Genomic DNA, 19,396 nt, shown 5'->3' with positions numbered 1-19,396 from the left:
ACTTTATGTGCATCACCCATACTCTTGGTATTATGTCACAAACTTGACTATCACCCGAGTAATTATTTTTGTTTTTCCTATAGATTTTTCTTTTGCCGCTTCTCCCCTGACTGATGTTGCATTGTGCCTAGTTATTGGGGATTTTAGCTGTGTCCTACTCACATTTCCCTTTTACGTATTCTTTTCACCAGTCACCTCATGTTTTCCTTTTGTATGACCAGACTGGTTTTCAAGAATTTTCTTTAGGCCTACTTTGATGTTTTCCAGTCTGACCGTCAGGGTAGTGATAGACTGGTTAACTGACTCAATACTATAGTAAGATAAGTTTTCCATCTCAATAGGAGACACCTTACGTTTTTTTTTATATGACAAATTCAATGCCTTTTCTAATTTGGTTTTTAGTTCCTTTTTTCTGCTGCTTTAATTTTTGGTGGATTAGATATGTTCTAAATGATGGAAATACCAGGACTCTCTAGTTCTTGTTTTTTGTTTCCACATTTTGATCATTAGCTTTTGTATTGCATAGTCCACCTGATGCACAATTATTAAAGGGAGGTATCTACATGTCCCTGATAATATGTATTATGCGATTTCTCTTTTGAGGTGTTGTAGATAAGGAATTTAGGAACACCTATATGTAATCATTTAAAGAAAAAAAATGTGTTTACCCCATTAGACAATGCCACCGCATGTGAGGACATCCATTCAGATAGAATTCCCATGTCGCTATCTACCCTTAGATGGTAGAGGATATGCTCTCACATGGAAATCAATTGAAGAGGCTAGAGGCACTGTTTTGCCTACTGCCTTTGTCTTTGTAATGCCTTTGAGAATGATAGTGTATTCTAGACCAGAAATGTCCCATGACGTGTGGCCACTCCTTTAAAGATTGCAGGCCACCTGCTTGCAGTCCCCTTGTTATACAATGAACTGTTTTTGTACTTAATTGAAGGAAACTAACAACTGTGTCACATTTCCTACGTCACTAGGTTCTGCAGGATTAAGTCATAATAACCTGCGGAACTCACCCACAATCCCATCAGTGACAGCTATAGATGAAAAGTCCCAGCACCCAGAAATGTAGCAAGACTGGACAGCGATTGCCAGCGTGCCATCAGTGGTATCTCCAACGTATTGTGCTTGCTTCATCAGAAGGCGTTGAACATCAGAAAAGAAGGAGGAGCTGGTTTTGCCACAGAACCAGAGTTTCAGTGCAAAAGAGCGAAAGAATTGAGGCTTCAGTTTTCCACCTGTCATGTGCTGGTAACCTCTGACAGTGTGCAGTCCCTTGAGCCCCTTGGCCTGAGTTTAGGCCACACACCCCCTTTTCTTTGCTCCAACGGAAAGGCAGTGCACCGGAGGATCCAAGATTGGCAAAAGGCACTACATTGTGGTACCTATGATTAAAAGAAAGAGCAGCCCGAGCATCCTCTGACACTGAATAGAGAGTGTTGGAGCCTGAAAGTGTTGCTGAGTGTGACAGACCGTTGCTCTTTCCCGATTAATAGTACTTGGGTCTGCATGAGATGATCTGCGCCCATGACTAACGAAGAGCACAATATCTGTAGTGCCTGCAGCACAGGAAATATATTGGTGCACTGCATTGAGACATTGAGACTTTCAAGTGAGCTGTGAGTGTTTGCCAGGAAGGCCCTCCAACGGATACGAGAAACACCATTTTCATGAAAGGCCTGAATGAAGAGGCCCATGCGGAAGAAAACAACAGAAGCAGATTTGATGGACAATAGAAGCCTGCCAGAGAGGCTTGGACGGACTCTGGGTATTTCCCGTGCGATTGCATAGAATGGGTGTTTGGAGACTGATTCTTATTGTTTTACTGGCATTGTCAATAGTCACTGAAATAACTAGGAGCCCTGAAAATGTTTGCAAAATAATTTTAGGATTTGCTTTTGCCTAGGGTTGTGAAAAAATATGATAAACCCGTTTGTAATAGTGGTCATTACTTTCTTTTGCTATCTGAATGTTAAATGCTTTGTTCTCTTTGTATTCCTGCTGATAGTTTATATATACCTGTTTGTATAAAATGAGTAGAATGCTCACCTAGCAATGAATGAGGATTTGCCTGTGTAATGGCAAAAGGAGGGTCTGAGGTTCTTTAATTTTGACTCCATCTTACATTTGTCGTCAATTTGTGATGCCTTTACACAGGCTGCTCTGTTCATGAAGTGTCTCTGCCCTTTGGACTGCAACGTGTTGAAAACCCCCTCTGTCCTTGTTTTGAAAACCAATCTCAGACACCAGCTGGCCTAACTGCATACAGACATGTTCTGCCATTACTGATTGACCTATAAGTGCTGTAGTTTATTGACTTATGGGTTGGGCAGAAACACACTTAAGGGGGACGTTCTGGTTACATGATGCCTTGTTCTGAATGTTTTCCTATTGGCTAATATTTTGCAGATCTTGTATGTCCATATTAGGTATTTTGCATGCTTGCAAAAGCTAGGACTGTCCCTTACTTTTGTGCTGAGTTTGTAACCCTAAGCATATAAAAGGCCTCTGTGTTTTGTACTCTTTAGACTGCCTCATTCAGTTGTTAAGGCTCCTGTGTGACGTAGTCTCAATTAATTAAGTTTAATAAAGATGTCTTTTCATATTTCAGCTTCTGTGCCAAGTTCTTTGTATTAGTGAGACCCCTGAGATTGAAGATTACAGTTCTTCAGGTTGTGGGCCTGAGCGACCGGGGGCTGCATGGAACGCTCCACCCCCCTTTTGGGGGGCGTGAGTAAGTGCGTGGACTGGCGGTCCATGGATGGGAGGCGGACCCCTCCCAACATTGGTAACTACCGATTGGCAATGGCCACGGTGTAATTTGGCTCATCAGGCGGGCAGGCAGCAAAAGGGCTGGGGTGCCCTTGGATCGCCCGTAAGATAACCCACCATGTTGGCATATTTGTTATGCAAATAAACCTGCAGCAAATTTCTCCACTAAAAAAGGTGTTGTGTGGTTTATTTATGTATTTTGCCGTACGAAAAACTGAGAAGGTGTCTTGTGGTTTATTTATGTATGTTGCTGTATGAGAACTGAAGAGTGTTGCCGACATTGGCACTATGCCAGGCTGCCCGGGGGGCCACGTAGGGGACCTCCCAACAGGGCGGCCACCTTAGTGCCACAGGAAGGCACAGGTTTCAGCACACCAGGCTACCTAGTCTAGGGACCAGGGAGTCAGTCGTCCGCGTCACATCCGGCTGTGCGGTGGGGGAGAACAAGGGTACAAATACCTTCCCCCGCCCACTGAACAGCCTCTTGACCGCTGCCCGCCTCGATGTTTCCCACCCTACCTCTTACCCTGCAGACGGCCAAAGGGTGGTAGGGGGAGGGGATAAATCTAACTTATTGTTCTGTGTTGCAGGAGGAGTTACAGGACGATCCAGAGTCTGCAAGGTACAGAAGGTACTACATGCAGCAGCACAATAAGGGTGCTAAGCCAAGGATACCCAGGGATGTCTTAGCATGTCCCCTGGAAGTTCAACGGCGCCCCATTAGTCCTACGTGCGGTTGTAGGCTTGATCAACCGGGGGCTGCCTGGAACGCTCCACCCCCCTTTTGGGGGGGCGTGAGTAAGGCCGTAGACTGGCGGTCCACGGATGGCAGGGGTAGCCCCTCCCAAAATTGGTAACCGCCGATTGGTGACGCCCACGGTGTAATTTGGTTCATCTGGCGGGCAGGCAGCATAAGGGCTGGCCTGCCCTTGGATCACCCGTAAGATAACCCACCATGTTGGCATATTTGTTATGCAAATAAACCTGTAGCAACTTTCTCCACCAAAAAAAGGGTGTTGTGTGGTTTATTTATGTATTTTGCTGTATGAAAACTGAGAAGGTGCCTTATGGTTTGTTTATGTATGTTGCTGTATGAGAACTGAAAAGTGTTGCCGATATTGGCACTATGACTGGGGCCAGGGGGACCAGTGAGGGGTTAATGACTCCAATACTTAACAGTAACCTTCCTTACGTCAAATATGGTCCTCCTTATCCCAGTAAGAGCCCCTTCCTGATGAGGGATTTGACACCTCCTTTCTCTTGTGTCTTGTAAGATTGTATGGTAATATGACGAGGACGACAAATCGACCTGCAATAATATTGCATCCGTTACATCACAAGCTAAGTACACGGTTACTATTTTTGACTCCAACTCTGTTTACCTAGCGAGGACAGTATACTTGGCGATAGGAATAGTATTTGTGTACTATGAGGCAGATTTACAAGGCACTTGCGCCACGTTTACGCCGCAGTTGCGTCACGCAACTGCGGCGTAAACGTGGCGCATCACTGTGACCCATTTACAACGTGACGCATCTAGGCAGATGCGTCACGTTGTAAAGCCCTGCGCCACATGTGGGCGTTCCCGCGCAGGGTGGGCGTTTCGGGGCAGGTGCGCCTCGCAAAAGTGCCTGCGTGAAATCTACAAGATTTCAGGCAGGCACTTGTGCGACCCTGCTACGTCAATTCCTTACGCCTGCTTGAAGCAGGCGTAAGGACTGACGCAGCACGTTAAGTATAGGGCCCACCCGAGCATTGCTGGAGTCGCATCGCGACTCCAGCGATGCGCTGCCTTACGTCACGAGATGCGTCACGTATCTTCCTACCCTTGCGCCACGGCACACCGCATTGTAAATGCGGCGCATCCGCCGTGACGCAAGGGAAGTTTTGCGTGACGCATTTGTTCTGGCGCAGCCCTGCTGATTTGCAGAGATGCGCCAGAACCCATAAATATGCCCCTTAATGTGCAATTTAGCAGGCGGTCAATGACGGGGCAGTGATATTTTTGCAGTGACATATCACACGTTATGTATGAGTGGCCCACCTTTGTGGCGAGGAGCAGATATTTCAAATGCCTTGCAAGCCGCTCTCATTTATCATTATTTTTGGTGCTCGACATACATTCCGTGGATAGGAGAGCAGTGCGTCACTCACGTCTCACAAAATGGCGGCAAGAGACGTCCAATTCACACCTGTTTAAGAGCTGTGATGATTAATCTCACCCCTTGTGGAGTCAATAATTCACAAACAGAGAGGAATACAGGGCATTTCTCACAGGTCTCCCTCGTGGGGATGGATGGCAGGGTCACGCGGACAGATCACAGGCCGACGACTAAAGCAACACTGAGGGTTGGTGGGAATGGGAGAGAGGTGGTTGACACTCAGGCCCCGTCGCACGCGGTGCTCGCTTCCCTTTCTATGCGATCCTGAAGAACGACCTTACCAGTAATTCCCCTTTTAAGCATGATTTACCGCCACTTGAGTGCTATAAAAGCAGCAATGCGTGAACAGCCATGGTCATTACAGGCCCCGCCGTGCGCCAAACGCCATCCGAGCCCAGAAACGCTGCTTCCCTCACATTGCCCACTCACTTCTTGATATCCTGATTATTCTTATGTCAAGCAGAAAATAAAAAGGGTTCTTTATGCGCAGGATGGAGCCATAATTCCTCCGGGCCAGTCACAGCCAGAAGCTGAAAAGCTGCCCCCACCCCCTCCATTGCACGTGCAGCCAGCAGCTATAACTACAGACCGTACAGGCAAGCCCGCAGCAGCCATGCGGTGTCAGAACCGGCCCTGATAGCCATCAGATAACTCCTCTGTGTATGTGTAGCGTCGCTGAAGCAAATCATACATATTCGAAGAATATGGTTACCCAAACTTTTAAGACACATGAGGCGTGCGTTGGAAGCCCACATGTTAATTTCTTGCGGAATTTGTCTACTTATGCAGTTCATGTGTTTTGTATAGCGTGAACATGCTGCCTCCAGCACTCCAGAATTACTCGAAACTGTCAGCACAAATTCAAAAGAAATTTGCAATTGCGAAAATACAGCTAAACCCAGGGCACAAGCCCTATAAAAAGAAGTGGGGGGACTGACAATATGCAAATGACCTCTTGATGTCACGTGCTAAACGTGTCCAGGTGTCTGAAAATTACACCGGGACACGTTCAGCATATTTCTGTGGGGCCCAAATTCTTGGCAGGGGTACAGCGTCCACCCTGTGAAAACAGTGGGGGGGGGGCGCCGTGTACCTGCGTGTACCCCCGACTCGAGCCCTGGCTCAACCACAACAACAATAAGCAACAATAGAGTACAATGATCTGTCAAGAGTCTCAGAAAGGGACAGAGCTGAAGGAGTTCAACTAGATATGCTCTGGTAGGTTGCTGATGGCAGAAAAGGCGCACCATGCCCACCCCTTATACATATTTTACTATATACTCCTATTTATGGTGGCACATTGAGGTGATATCAATAGCCATCGCCACTGGTATTATGCAGCCGAGTAGGATCACATTGTGCAACAGAGTTGACTAAATTATGCGGCAAAAAAATAAATTATGTGGGGAAAGGCGGCTCATTTGTGATATTATTACGTCATTTTGTTGTCATTTTTTACATATAGTAACACTGTCTGGGAAAAGATTTCACCTTATTAGTACCAATTTAACACCCAAGTACAGCGATAAGAAACAGAAGAGTGACCGGTCAACCTTTGTAAAGGGCCGTCGAGTGCGAAGGAACACACGTACCATGTTTTTAGTAACCTCTAATCCAATTGAACTAGAAACTTTATTGGGTAAAATCCACAGATCATGCAGCGGATGATGGATTATGTGGCAAATACGGCAAATTCATAATTATGCAAAAAAAACTCCGTGGCTGCAGGATCATATCATTCCAGAGGCTTGGCATTGCCTATGTTTTTAGAATCAGCCGTAAAACACAGATCCTTGTCTCCTTATTGTTCCACTGGCAGGGCTGCAATTCATGTTTAGAGTCCAATGTCCCCTATTGTACAGATACCATGTTGAGCAGATGCACTTATAGAGCAACGGTGTCCAAGAAAACTCCTGCAGTTCATTTGTTGATGAAAGATTATAGTGATAGGTCTTGCATGCGTTCCCGTGTTCTGGAGCTGGCCTAATAGTACTGGATATAACTCTACCAAATATGGTACAAACATCTTCCTCAGTGGCTTGAAACAAAATTATGCCCCTCCACCCAGAATGTGATCAGGTGCCTTTAAGTCTTCATTATTTCGCAAATATCCATTGGCTTTGGGCTTAAAGGGGGCTGGGGGGGGCTTGAAGGTTGGGGGGCTCTTGAAGTATTGGGTGCTTTCCTGGCTGCAGGAGTTGCAAGGGACTGTGTTATTTCCCTGAGTCTCCCTGACTGGCCTTCAAGCTCATTGCTCAGTTTTATATCAACGAAACATCAACAATGCAAATGATGAAGGACCTTCAGAAGAAGAAAGCTAACATGACCCTAAAAGGCTTAAATGTACCATGCAGCATGCTAGGTGAAACAACGATGGTCCTAATTAAAAGTGATGGCATTTCAGCTGAAGCAATAACTCTGGGTAAATTCAGCATCTCGAAATTTCAAGTTTTGCCAGGCCAGGTATTATCGAGTCCCTAAATTCTGGACCCAAAAAAATCTTGGCTCAGACACACCAGAAAAGTCTGTACTGATAAGCAGCACAGGCTGTTGGCAGCATCATAACCTGGCCCGTGTCTGACCCCTGCAACAGTATAGGGGAGCAGTAAATGCCCTCGAGACAGGCACAAGCATGCCCTTCACCATTGATCCCATGCCCCACCACCTGCTGAACCTCATGCTGACACTTTTGCTTGATCAGGGCAGACAGAAATTGTCTGTTGCTGCCCCCATAGAACCAGGGAATGCTGACAGGAAAAGTATACAGTATTAGTGAATCAGAGTAGTTATTTCCCATTTCCTGGAAAAGCACCTGTAATTGGCTGATTTCATAGACTGCACATCTGCGTTGTCAGCACGCCACCAACTGAAATTCCCAGAATTAGTCCTCTGTGTGATATCCACTCTGAGGGATATTCCCTGGGTCTTCATGCTCTGGGGGCTGGTCCTCAAGTACTGATGGGCATTAGTGGATTTAGTGATAGCTCCTCACAAGGTGATGCAATTACTTTGTTGGCGAAAAATCTTTTGCTCTTATTGACCATCCTCAATTTGGAATATTTTCAACAACCCACCTTTTCTGACTTTGCACACTTCAGTCAGCTAATATGAGAAATTGAAAATCTATTCAACAAAATCAAAATCATACTTATAGACTCTAGCTTTATCGTGTCATGCCCCAAAGTTTTCGTGCTATTTATGAATCAAAAGCATTTTATGGGGTCTTTGGGATTCAAGTTCATTAAGTGCAAAGTAATAGGAGGAAATTTCAGTTGATAATTTGCAGTGGCATAGCTTCAACAATCAGCTCCATATTTGCTGACAGTCCAAAGGAGTAACTGTGTTACCAAGCCAGCCTGTGAGCCACTCTGTTGGACTGCTGAACTTCTTCTCTAGGAAAAGGATAAGAGCGCCATCGGATCTGTTATAAGGCACACCTCCTGTCTCCTTTGCTGAAGAGGTGTGCATCAGAACTTCTGCTAACCCCAGGCTCCCTTGATCCGCCGATGATAATAAGCTGGATGGTGGCCTTGTCGCCCAGGCTGTGTGGTGGCTGGTGTTGCTGAAAATGCAGGTGGAGGATAGACGCTTCCCCCCTGCCAAAATCAGAGGATGATACAAATTGTGTCCTCTATGCCTGAACTTTAAAAAGTCTATATATGTTCTCCTGCAATATACATATATGGACTGATCTTGAATTAGGGTGTTGAAGCAGAAGATGGGAGGGACGGAGGGTGACTGAATTTGCTGATACCAGCATCCCAGTTCCTCTAGACTCCTGATGACCCTCATCTGGACGGGAAAGGCCTGGACCAACTTTTTTGGGTCAAAGCTTTTTTGCAAATGCTGCGAGGCATCAGCAACAAGCAAAATATCTTTTGATGATGATGCAGCATCAGCAAAAAAAGAAAGGAAAAACACACGACACAGCCGCTGTTGCCAGTTGAATTATGGTGTAGGCTAGTATATGAGGCACCATTTTCTTTTTTTCACTGACCAATTAATGATAGCAGGCGCTTCTTTAGATTGGTAAAAAGAAAAATGCTACCTTTGCTAAAGCACTTTTGACGTAGCAGAGTGCCCATCAGCAAATGGCAGATGTTGGGCCCTTAAATAAAGTGCACCCAAACAAGAATTGAAATCCCCACGTGGGGTGTGAAAAAATGGAGGAAAGGTTGAGGGCGGGAAGCAACGGAGTGGAGAAATAAAAATTAAGGCAGGTTGGGATGGAGGGGCATAGCATCGCATGAGGAACAAATCAACACTATGAGTGAGGGAGGAGCAAATGAGAAAGAAGGAGAGAGAAAACAGAACAGGGTGGAGAGAGCAACACAGCACGGAGCAATGCAGAAAGACACGTAAGAGAGAACAGCACACAAAGGAGTCTACCCACATAGCGTCCATGGAGGTTGAGAACTGTTTGGGAGAGGGAAACAGCACACAAGGGAGCAAGCTAGATAACACATACTCATTCATGGAACGCTGAAAAAAAAGAAAAAATAACTCCCTCAATGTGAGCAGTGGAAATATACAAGTTATCCAATTAAAAGGATGGTAAAGTGGCAAAGCTCCAGAGGAAGTCCACTACAGGGAAGGCAAGCTATCGAATAAGAAACAAGCAAATGAGAGTGACAATAAAGCCAACCAATGCTAAGCAATGGATGGGCTCTAATCCCACGATACATACACAGCATGCACTGACTGCTAGACAAAACTTTAAATGTGGAGCGCAGAAACAGGTTTAGGTGATTGAACGTAGGCAGGATCGCCCCGTGCACCAGCCCGTTATAACCTCAAGTTTCTTTCACAAAAGAAGCAGTTAATTTCTGCTTCACATGAAGACGTGATCCGAAGTCAATGCTTTTCAATTGAAAGTTCAACCTGACCCTGCATTTTTATGTTGTCATCTTGTGCTAAGCCGACAGTTTGGGGGTCGGGCATTCCTGACGTGAGTGCCAGACTTGGATCCAGTTTGGTTGCAAATTGAAGTGGCCAATGCACAAGTAGTCTTAATCCTTCAAAGTACTCACTGAACCTAGCTCTGATTCCCTGAGGGCCTTGGGTATTACTGACAGCATATTCCTGCTTACCTTAGACTTTTTCCCCAGCATTTTAAAGAGTTACTCCAAAAGCCAAGCCTTGTCCATGAATGTGATATTATGCAATATTCTTTTCTTGTACATCAGTGGATGCAGTGTGAAACCATGAAACTCATCAGGGGTGTCGTCAATCAATCAGGAGTTGTGTGAGTGTGTGGAAGGCAGGTTCGGTGATTGCTGAACACGCAGCGGGCTCGCTGACCCTGCCAGGAGGTTAACAGGACTCATTAATGTCTGAGTCCAGGTGCCTCGTTAAGGGACATTGTCTGATTGCTATTCAAAGAAAGGTTATTCCATTGTGATTAATGAGTCACATTAATGCTGCAAGGTGAGCAGCCCAGGGCTCAGCTCTGTGGCATTTCAGAAGTGAATCTATGAACAGCCTCATTTCCTGTCCATTTACCAGTCTCACTCTAATGGGAGGGTGTTTACTGTGCAGTTGGTGGACTAATTTACAGAGCTACAGACTTTTGTCCCACAGAAATGAGAATTTACAGTCTTGTATTGAGGCCTCCACATTTCACACTCCCATAGGATAATGGAAAATGGGATATTTTAGGGAAGACATTAGGGGCAATTACAATTTTTAAATGTAATATAATGATCACACACGTTTTCGAAAGCAAAGAATGCTGTTCTCAATTTGAGAAAGTTCTGACGCCCAGTGTGTGAATACAAATCGAATGAGAGCGGAGCGGAAAGGGTAATTGAATGTGTTGAATGAGGTGCATAGGACTAAGTCTAGATGACTTGTTGTATGGGCACACAAGAGAGGTTTCTCTGATCACTGATGGAAATTAATCATTCACATTAGTGCCCAAGGTGCAGAATAGGCAAGGCCTATAATCAGAAATAAATGAGCATGAGTCTATTGGGAAGTCACTGTGAACTCACTCTCAATTTAATAGACGTTACTGCAATCCATGGTTGAGGCTAACCCTCAATCCACTGACCCTCTCCCCTCCCTTTCCTGCCCCTTGTGCTGCTCCTCTTCCTACTTTACTCCTGTTGTTTACAAATCCCCAAATATCATTCTTTCATCATCTACTCTACCCCCTTCCATTATACACAGCATTTTTATCTTCTTTCCTCTTCATCAATCAATCAATCAATCAATCAATCATATAATTTGTAAAGCGCACTACTCACCCGTGAGGGTCTCAAGGCGCTGGGGTGGGGATTGCTGCTACTGCTCGAAAAGCCAGGTCTTGAGGAGTTTTCTGAAGGTCAGCAGGTCTTGGGTCTGCCATAGGTGGATAGGGAGGGTGTTCCAGGTCTTGGCGGTGAGGTGGGAGAACGATCTGCTGCCGGAGGTCGCTCTTCGGAAGTGGTGGACTGTGGCGAGGGCGAAGTCGGTGGAGCAGAGCTGGTGGGTGGCAGTGTAGAAGCTGAGTCGTCTGTTGAGATACGTTGGTCCGGTGTTGTGGAGTGCCTTGTGTGCGTGGGTGAGAAGCTTGAAGGTTATCCTCTTGTTGACCGGGAGCCAGTGCAGGTCTCTCAGGTGGGGTGTGATGTGGCTGTCGAGGATCAGGCTTGCAGAGGCGTTCTGGATGCGTTGGAGCCGTCTCTGGAGTTTGGCCGAGGCTCCTGCGTAGAGGGCGTTTCCGTAGTCCAACCTGCTGCTGACGAGGGCCTGGGTGACCGTTATTCTCGTTTCAGTGGGGATCAACTTGTAGATCCTGCGGAGCATGCTCCTTTTCTTTCTTTCTGTGTCTCTCTTTTTAGGGCGAGCCTGGACAGCACATGCGATGCTCTGCGAAGCATCCTGTATTCAAGTATGGACTTGAAGCCTCGCCCACTATCCGCCTATACTTTTCATTGGCTTTTGTAATTTTCCTTTGTACATGATGCATTCTGATTCATTAAAAGGCTTGTTAGTCCTTCCTTAGTACCGCCTTGTCTTCATTTGTAACCTCCCATGAGGACTGGCCCCTTTACTTCTGTTGTTACACGGTATGTTTATTTTAGCCTGTAAGCAATATTTTCTTTAATGTGTTTCTGGTACTGCAAGCATGATGTGCTTTCCTGCAACATTCAGCGCGACATGCGTACTTTCACTTTCAAAGCAGCAAGGGACAATCGTGGTCGATTCTTTGCAATGAAATAGATCTCGCATTGTCAAGAGTTAAAGCTATTGGCATTATAAATGACAATAGCTTAAATTCTCGCAAATGCAAGACCTATAGCATTGCAAATATTGTTTTGTAAAAGCGCCCCATACAATGCTTTCACTTTAATGTCAGACATAGCCCTTTCTTTAGATTAGCCACGTCTAAAGAAAGACGCACAACCGCGATTAAAGTGAAACTGTGGCAAGAGGCACTTAAAAAAAAACATTGGTTCGTCAACTTGACAAACAGATACTTTTTTTGTAAAATTGCCCCAAACGAAGCTTTCACTTTGACGGCGGCCACCCTCCTTACTTTAGACGCGGAAAGAGGCATAGCCGACATTAAAGTGAAAGCATCCTATGGGGCACTTTTCCAAACACTGCATTTGCAAAACAATAGGTCTCGCGTTTGCAAGAGTTTAAGCTATTGGCATTATCATTTACAATGCCAATAGCTCAAACTCTCGTAAATGCGCGACCTATTGCATTACAAATGCTTGTTTCAAAAAAGTTCTGGGCCATGTAGACATGAAAGTAACACTAATGCAACACTCGTTTAAAATAAAGATTCACCTTTTCCACGAAAATATTATACTTTCATAGAAAAGGTATTTGTTAGAACTGGGGGTCTCTAGTTGGCAGAGGTAGGTACCACTGTCCAATTAGGGACCCTTGCTTCTATTCAGGTTAAAGAGGAAACCCTCTGAGATAACCCCTGCTCACCATCTAGGTAGCTTGGCACGAGCAGTCAAGGCTAATCAGAAGGCAATGTGTAAAGTATTTGTACCAACACTCATAGTAACACAGTGAAAACACCACACACTGACTCCACAACAGTTTAGAAAAATAAAGGTATTTAATCTAAACTACACAAGACCAAAATGACAAAAATCCAACATACACAGTTCAAGAATATGGTTTCAAAAGAGTTCTTACGGTTGCGATAAAAATAATCCACAGTTGCGTGAAAAGTTCACAGTTGCGTCACGTTTAGCCAACAGTACCTTTAGATGCGACAAAGTTCCAAAAAGCAGAAGCTGGTGCGGTGGACAACAAGCGATGCGTTGCTCCTGAGACCTTGGGGAGGCGGTGCGACAACCCCGCTGCAGCAGCGGGCGTGTTGCGACGAATCCGGTCTTTATGGGAAGGAAGGCCACTTGTATGGACTCCGGTGCGTAGGTTCCGTAGGAAGTTTGTTCTCGCAAAGGTACGATGCGTTGATCTCGTAGGGACTGCGACGATCTCCGGGGCGACGATGCGCGATCCAGCGGCGATCACTCTCTCTCGCAGCTCCTCGATGCGATTGCTCTGCGACGATGTTCGCAGCGACGTGATGCGGTCCACAAGCAAGCGGTGCGGCGATCACACCCAGCGGCGACAGGCTCTGCGATGACACTTGCAGCGATGTTAGCCTTCCCGCACCGGTCTGGTGCGTCCCGCAAACAAAGGATGCGACGGCTCTGGCAGCGGCATTAGGCGCTGCGATGATTTCGGCCTTCGTAGCGGCGGGAATTTCCTCGCGCTGTCGAGGATGCGCTCCGCAGAGAGCGATGCGATAACTTTTCTGTAGCAAAGTCTTTAAAGCTTGATTTCCAGCTTCCCAACACAGGTACAACTTCCAGAGGCGCCATACATGGGCCACACACTCCAGGAAGGACAGAACTCTCTCGGTAGAGCTCAGGGGAAGCTGGGGGTGAAGTCCTTTTGTTCCTGGGACTTCAAAAACAGGAAGCCAGCTCTTCTCAGGCCCTTGGAGATTCCTTCAAGCAAGGGGACACAGCACAAAGCAAAGTCCTTCCCCTCTCCTTGGCAGCAAAGCAACAGCAGGGCAATCCAGCAGAGCAACAGCTGGACAATCTTCCTTCTTCAGTTTCAGCTTTCTCCTTGCTAGAGGTTCCTTCTTGATTCAAGGATGATCTCATTTTCTGTTGTCAGGGGTCCTGTACTTATACCCTTAAAAGTCTTTGTTCTCTTTGTTAAAGTGGGCCCTGAGCCCGGTCTGAACCAGTTCTGGGTGTTCCTTGAGCACTTTGTTTTCATGGCTTCTCCTTTCCTTTCAGAGTGTGGGGCAGGGTCGTCAGCCGCCCAGCAGGAGGTGGAGCCAGCATTGTGGAAGGCAGGCACAGCCCTATTCAGGCCCAGGTGCTGTCTCCTCCCACCACTCAAGTTGCAAATGCGAATGCAGTCATTCAGCCTAGGGCTGACTCAGCCAGCCTCCTGGGGTATCCCCAGCCCCTGTCACTCTCAAACCAGATAGTCAATACACAAACAGGCCTAGGCACACAGAAAGGGCAGACAAGAGAACAGCAGCTTTCTAAAACTGCTGTTCTCAAACACAGGATTTAAAAACAACCTTTACTAAAAGGTGTGTTATTAAATTCTGAGTTCAGGGATACTAGACTTTTATGTCCTATTTTGTTCCTATGGGAAGATATGCTGGTAGCCACTCTAGCCAGCATCCCCCATGATAGCCTGTGGAGCAAGATAGCCTTGCAGCAGTGAACAACGAAAATAGCTGTAATTCACTGCCAGAGCATGTTACCTGCACAAGTACATGCTCTACCTTTCACATACAACGCACCCTGCCCAAGGGAGTACCTTGGGCCTTCCATAGGGGTGACCTATGTGCACAGAAAGGGAAGGGTTAGGCCTGGTCAGTGGGGACACTGACCAGGAGGACATGGCAGTTCACAGACTGCACACAGGCACTGCGGTGACAGGCCTGAGACACCATTTTGGGACTACTCATGTGGGTGGCACAATCAGTGCTGCAGGCCCACTAGAAGCATTTGTCATCACCAGCCCTGGCACACCCAGTGCTTTACTAGGGACTTCTTGGTGATACAAATGTGCCAATCATGTATATCCAATCAATATAACAATTTACAAAGAGAGCATATGCACTTTAGCACTGATCAGCAGTGGTAAAGTGTGCAGAGTCCTATTGCCAACAGCCACGGGTCAGGACAAATAAGGGAGGAAGAAGCAAAAAGTTTGGTTATAACCCTGCAAAAAGGGCCAGTCCAACAGTATTCATCATTGTGAATTTTCTATCATGATGTTTCTTCAGCCTGTTTCTGTCAGTCTGACTTTCTTCTTTATAGAGATTCGTCAAAATGACATATTACAGACAGGAATTCATATGTTTTACAAATACTTATCATAGCTGTTATAACTCCAGCATGGTGAGTCTCATCTTTTCCCTGGCTGTTGTGTCTCGGTGTCCTCAATCTCCCGGCGATCTTAATATAAGTTTGAGGAAGTTAAAATCTCGCAATCTGCCAGCACTGACTGTTGACCTGCCTCTTCTTTCGATGTTTCCCCGGTTCCAATTAGGGGCTCGCCACCAGGAAGACATTTTATAATGTATCAATCTGTAGAGTGGTCCTTCTGTGACTTCAAGTAAAATGTAATATCTAAGAAATTCTCAGGTGTGGACAAATGTAATTAATGAGGTTATTATCTATCAAGGGTTTCCAAAAGTCGTCCTTAACTCTAAGGGCCCGATTACGAGTCTGGCTGTCCACGGACCACCAGACTTGTTGGAATGCCACTGCACTTATAACTAGGATGACATCTCATTTGCAATAATATGATTTCAAAATTCAATTTGCCCCTAAGAGGAAGCATGTCACCTCCGATTTGTTTGCTCAGATTGCCAATTGGAACCCTTAATTCTCAGGTGTGGACAAATGTAATTAATGAGGTTATTATCTATCAAGGGTTTCCAAAAGTCGTCCTTAACTCTAAGGGCCCGATTACGAGTCTGGCTGTCCACGGACCACCAGACTTGTTGGAATGCCACTGCACTTATAACTAGGATGACACCTCATTTGCAATAATATGATTTCAAAATTCAATTTGCCCCTAAGAGGAAGCATGTCATCTCCGATTTGTTTGCTCAGATTGCCAATTGGAACCCTTAAAGAATTGGAAGAATCTTATGAAGGTTGTTTTATCACTCTGTGGCTAGAGTTAGTGGGTGGTATTTTTAATGGAATTTCTGAGGCAGATTGGTTAGATGCAAATAAACTTAATGCTGTGATGAACTTGATGAACCCTGGTAAGGTAGGGTCAAGAGGAAAGAAGTCCCAGTGGAATCACTTCCTATTTGGTCAGTTGCTGTAAAATTGAAAGTTTTAGGAAGTCTTTAGTTCAAAAATGGAAAATATGTGCTCTCTTTGGGGTTGAGAGATAGATTGTTTGAAGTGGCTAATAAAAGCCATCCTGGAATGTCTTCAGTGACGAGATTGTTTATCAATAGTTCTAACAGGAGGGTTCTTCATACCTGTGACCTACCTTCTGCTTAAAATCTGATTTTGTGTACTGGCCATGTCCACAGGTGAGGTTGCAGGGATTCACACTTCCTATTTGAGTCTGCACATGCAGGACTGTCAGTGTATTTCTGGAGAGTCCATGACATAAACGTATCTCTGTAAACCAAGAGTGCGGAAACTACAGAATTTGAAGCCAGTGACAGAGCAGATTACTACATTTAGGGCCATATGTATCGAGCCTTTTTCCCGTTTGCAAATGGGCAGATTCACAGAATGCAAAATTTGTGATTTTCTGTTTTGCAAATGCAATTGAGGAATTGCAAATTGCGATTACTTAAATGCAATTCTGGAAGCACCAGAAATTTGCTATTTGGCCGTAAGGAATTGCAAATTAGCACCTACTTCAAGTTGGTGGCAATATGCGGTTTTATTTAAAAAGCACTTTTTTGATTCTTTAAGAGTGCCATATGTCGCACATACATGCCCTTAGGGCATGTATGTGAGCAAAATGTGCACACATGCACATTTCAGGGGTGCAACAGGGTGTCCTTTTGGCACCCTTGCAACCTTGAAATTGCGTTCTCAATTTGCGATTCTCTAATTGGTAATCGCAAATTGAGAATGTCTTCTCATTCATTCCAATGTGCCTACTAGCCCATAGGAAGGAATGGGAAGGTATTCCTTATTTGTAAATCTCAATTTGCGATCCGTAAATAAGGAATATTTAGGATTCTCAAAATTTTTTGCAAATCCTACATACATTGCATTTTGCGATTCTCTAATTGCGATTCGCTAAAAATCACAATATGAGAATCGCAAAACTTTTTTTTGATACATATGGCCCTTAATACTGCCCCTACCTCATGTACATTAAGCAATCCCGTGTAATGCGGCTCAGTGCGTGCAGAAGATTGCAGGTATGGTAAATAATGAAAAGTACTGCTTTATTTTTTCTTGATTTAGCCCCCAAACATTGTACACACCTCCATGCTTCCATTATGAGAGGTGGATAACAAGGTGGAAGAGCAGTGATGCTAGAAGTATGGGTGTCATAGGTGCTGTATTAGGCTCAGATGAATTACAAACAGCTTGACCAAACAGCTTGATCGGACACTGGGAAACAAACAAAGGGGCATATTTACTAGAAAATGACGCTGCACGGTGGTGCAAGCCATCGTGCTGCTCTGAACTATGTCATTAGGAAAGGGCAGGCATGCACCATGGTGCAAGGGTGCCTGCTTTGCAGAGACTATTGTTTTTGTGCAGGAAGGCCTTCCTGCACAAAAACAATCATTGATGCCATTTTCCTTCCTCTATGGGGTCGATTCCGATCTCGCTCAGAAGGCCCTACGAGAGCCATTCGTAGCGTAACCTTCCGACTGACTTGTTCCGGGAGCCAGTCCATCCAAACAACGAAGTACGATGCACAAATGTCTCCAATTCCTGAGCGACACATACGCTCCAACTCCAGCACCATTTTCCATACGACCCAGCACCATAAACTATGAATGGAATCCTCCAGAGCCATTTCAAAAGCAGTTTCCGGCCGGGCAAGTACGATATGTATTTACTGCGCACCGAACAGTTTGCCACCTCCAGCATGTACCAGCATCTGGAAGGACTGTATTTCAGCTCTGATTCGCGCCACAACACGATCACTGCGTATGAGAAGAAGCAGCCGTGTATTCGATCGTGCATGTCATCCCCATACTGTACGCCTATGGTTGACTCAACAACCGACGCGTTCGTCACAGACGGAAAGTCAGACAACTACCACACACAAAAAATCACGACCTTACGAAAGGCATTGCGGGTGGATATCCGTCACTCCCAGCATTGTCCACCCCGGAGGGGGTGGATGTCTATCACTGCCAGCATTCTCTACCTATAGGGTGGTGGATGTCTATCACTCCTACCATTGTCCACCCTATAGGTGGTAGATGTCTAACATCACCAGCATTGGCCACCTCATGGGGGGTGGATGTCTAACACCACCTGCATAGGCCACCTATAGGGGGTGGATGTCTATCTTTCCCAGCATTGTCCATCCCATAGGGGGTGGATGTCCATTACTACCAGCATTGTCCACCCCACAGGGGGTGGATATCTATCACTACCAGCATAGTCCACCCATTGGGGGTGGATGTCTAACACCACCAGCATTGGCCACCTATAGGGGGTGAATGTCTAACACCACCAGCATTGGCCACCCTATAGGGGATGGATGTCTATCACTCCCACCATTTTCCACCTCATAGGGGGTGGGTATCTATCACTATCAGCATTGGCCACCCCATAGGGGGTGGATATCTAACACCACCAGCATTGGCCACCTATAGGGTGGTAGATGTCTAACACCAACAGCAGTGGCCCCCCTATAGGGAGTGGATGTCACTCCCACCATTGTCCACCCCATAGGGGGTGGATGTCTATCACTACCAGCATTGTCCACCCCATAGAGGGTCGATGTCTATCACTACCAGAATTTTCTACCTGTAGGGGGTGGATATCTATCACTTCCTCGATTGTCCACCTCTTAGGGGGTGGAAGTCTATCAGTACCAGCATTGTCCACCCCATAGGGGGTGGATGTCCATCACTCCCAGCACTGTCTACCCCATAGGGTGTGGATGTCTATCACTCCCAGCATTGTCCACCCCATAGTGGGTGGATATCTATCACTACCGGCATTGTCCACCCATTGGGGGTGGATGTCTAACACCACCAGCATTGGCCATCTCATTGGGGGTGGATATCTAACACCACCAGCACTGGCCACCCTATAGGGGATGGATGTCTATCACTCCCACCATTTTCCACCTCATAGGGGTGGATATCTTCACTAGTAGCATTGTCCACCCCATTGGAAGTGGAGGTCTAACACCACCAGCAAGGATGTCTATAACTTCCTATATTATCCACCTCTTAGGGGTGGATGTCTATCACTACCAGCATTGTCCACCCC

The sequence above is a fragment of the Lissotriton helveticus genome, chromosome 9 (genome assembly GCF_964261635.1).
Source record: "Lissotriton helveticus chromosome 9, aLisHel1.1, whole genome shotgun sequence".
Lineage (NCBI taxonomy): Eukaryota > Metazoa > Chordata > Amphibia > Caudata > Salamandridae > Lissotriton > Lissotriton helveticus.
Note: the sequence above shows the minus strand (reverse complement) of the source record.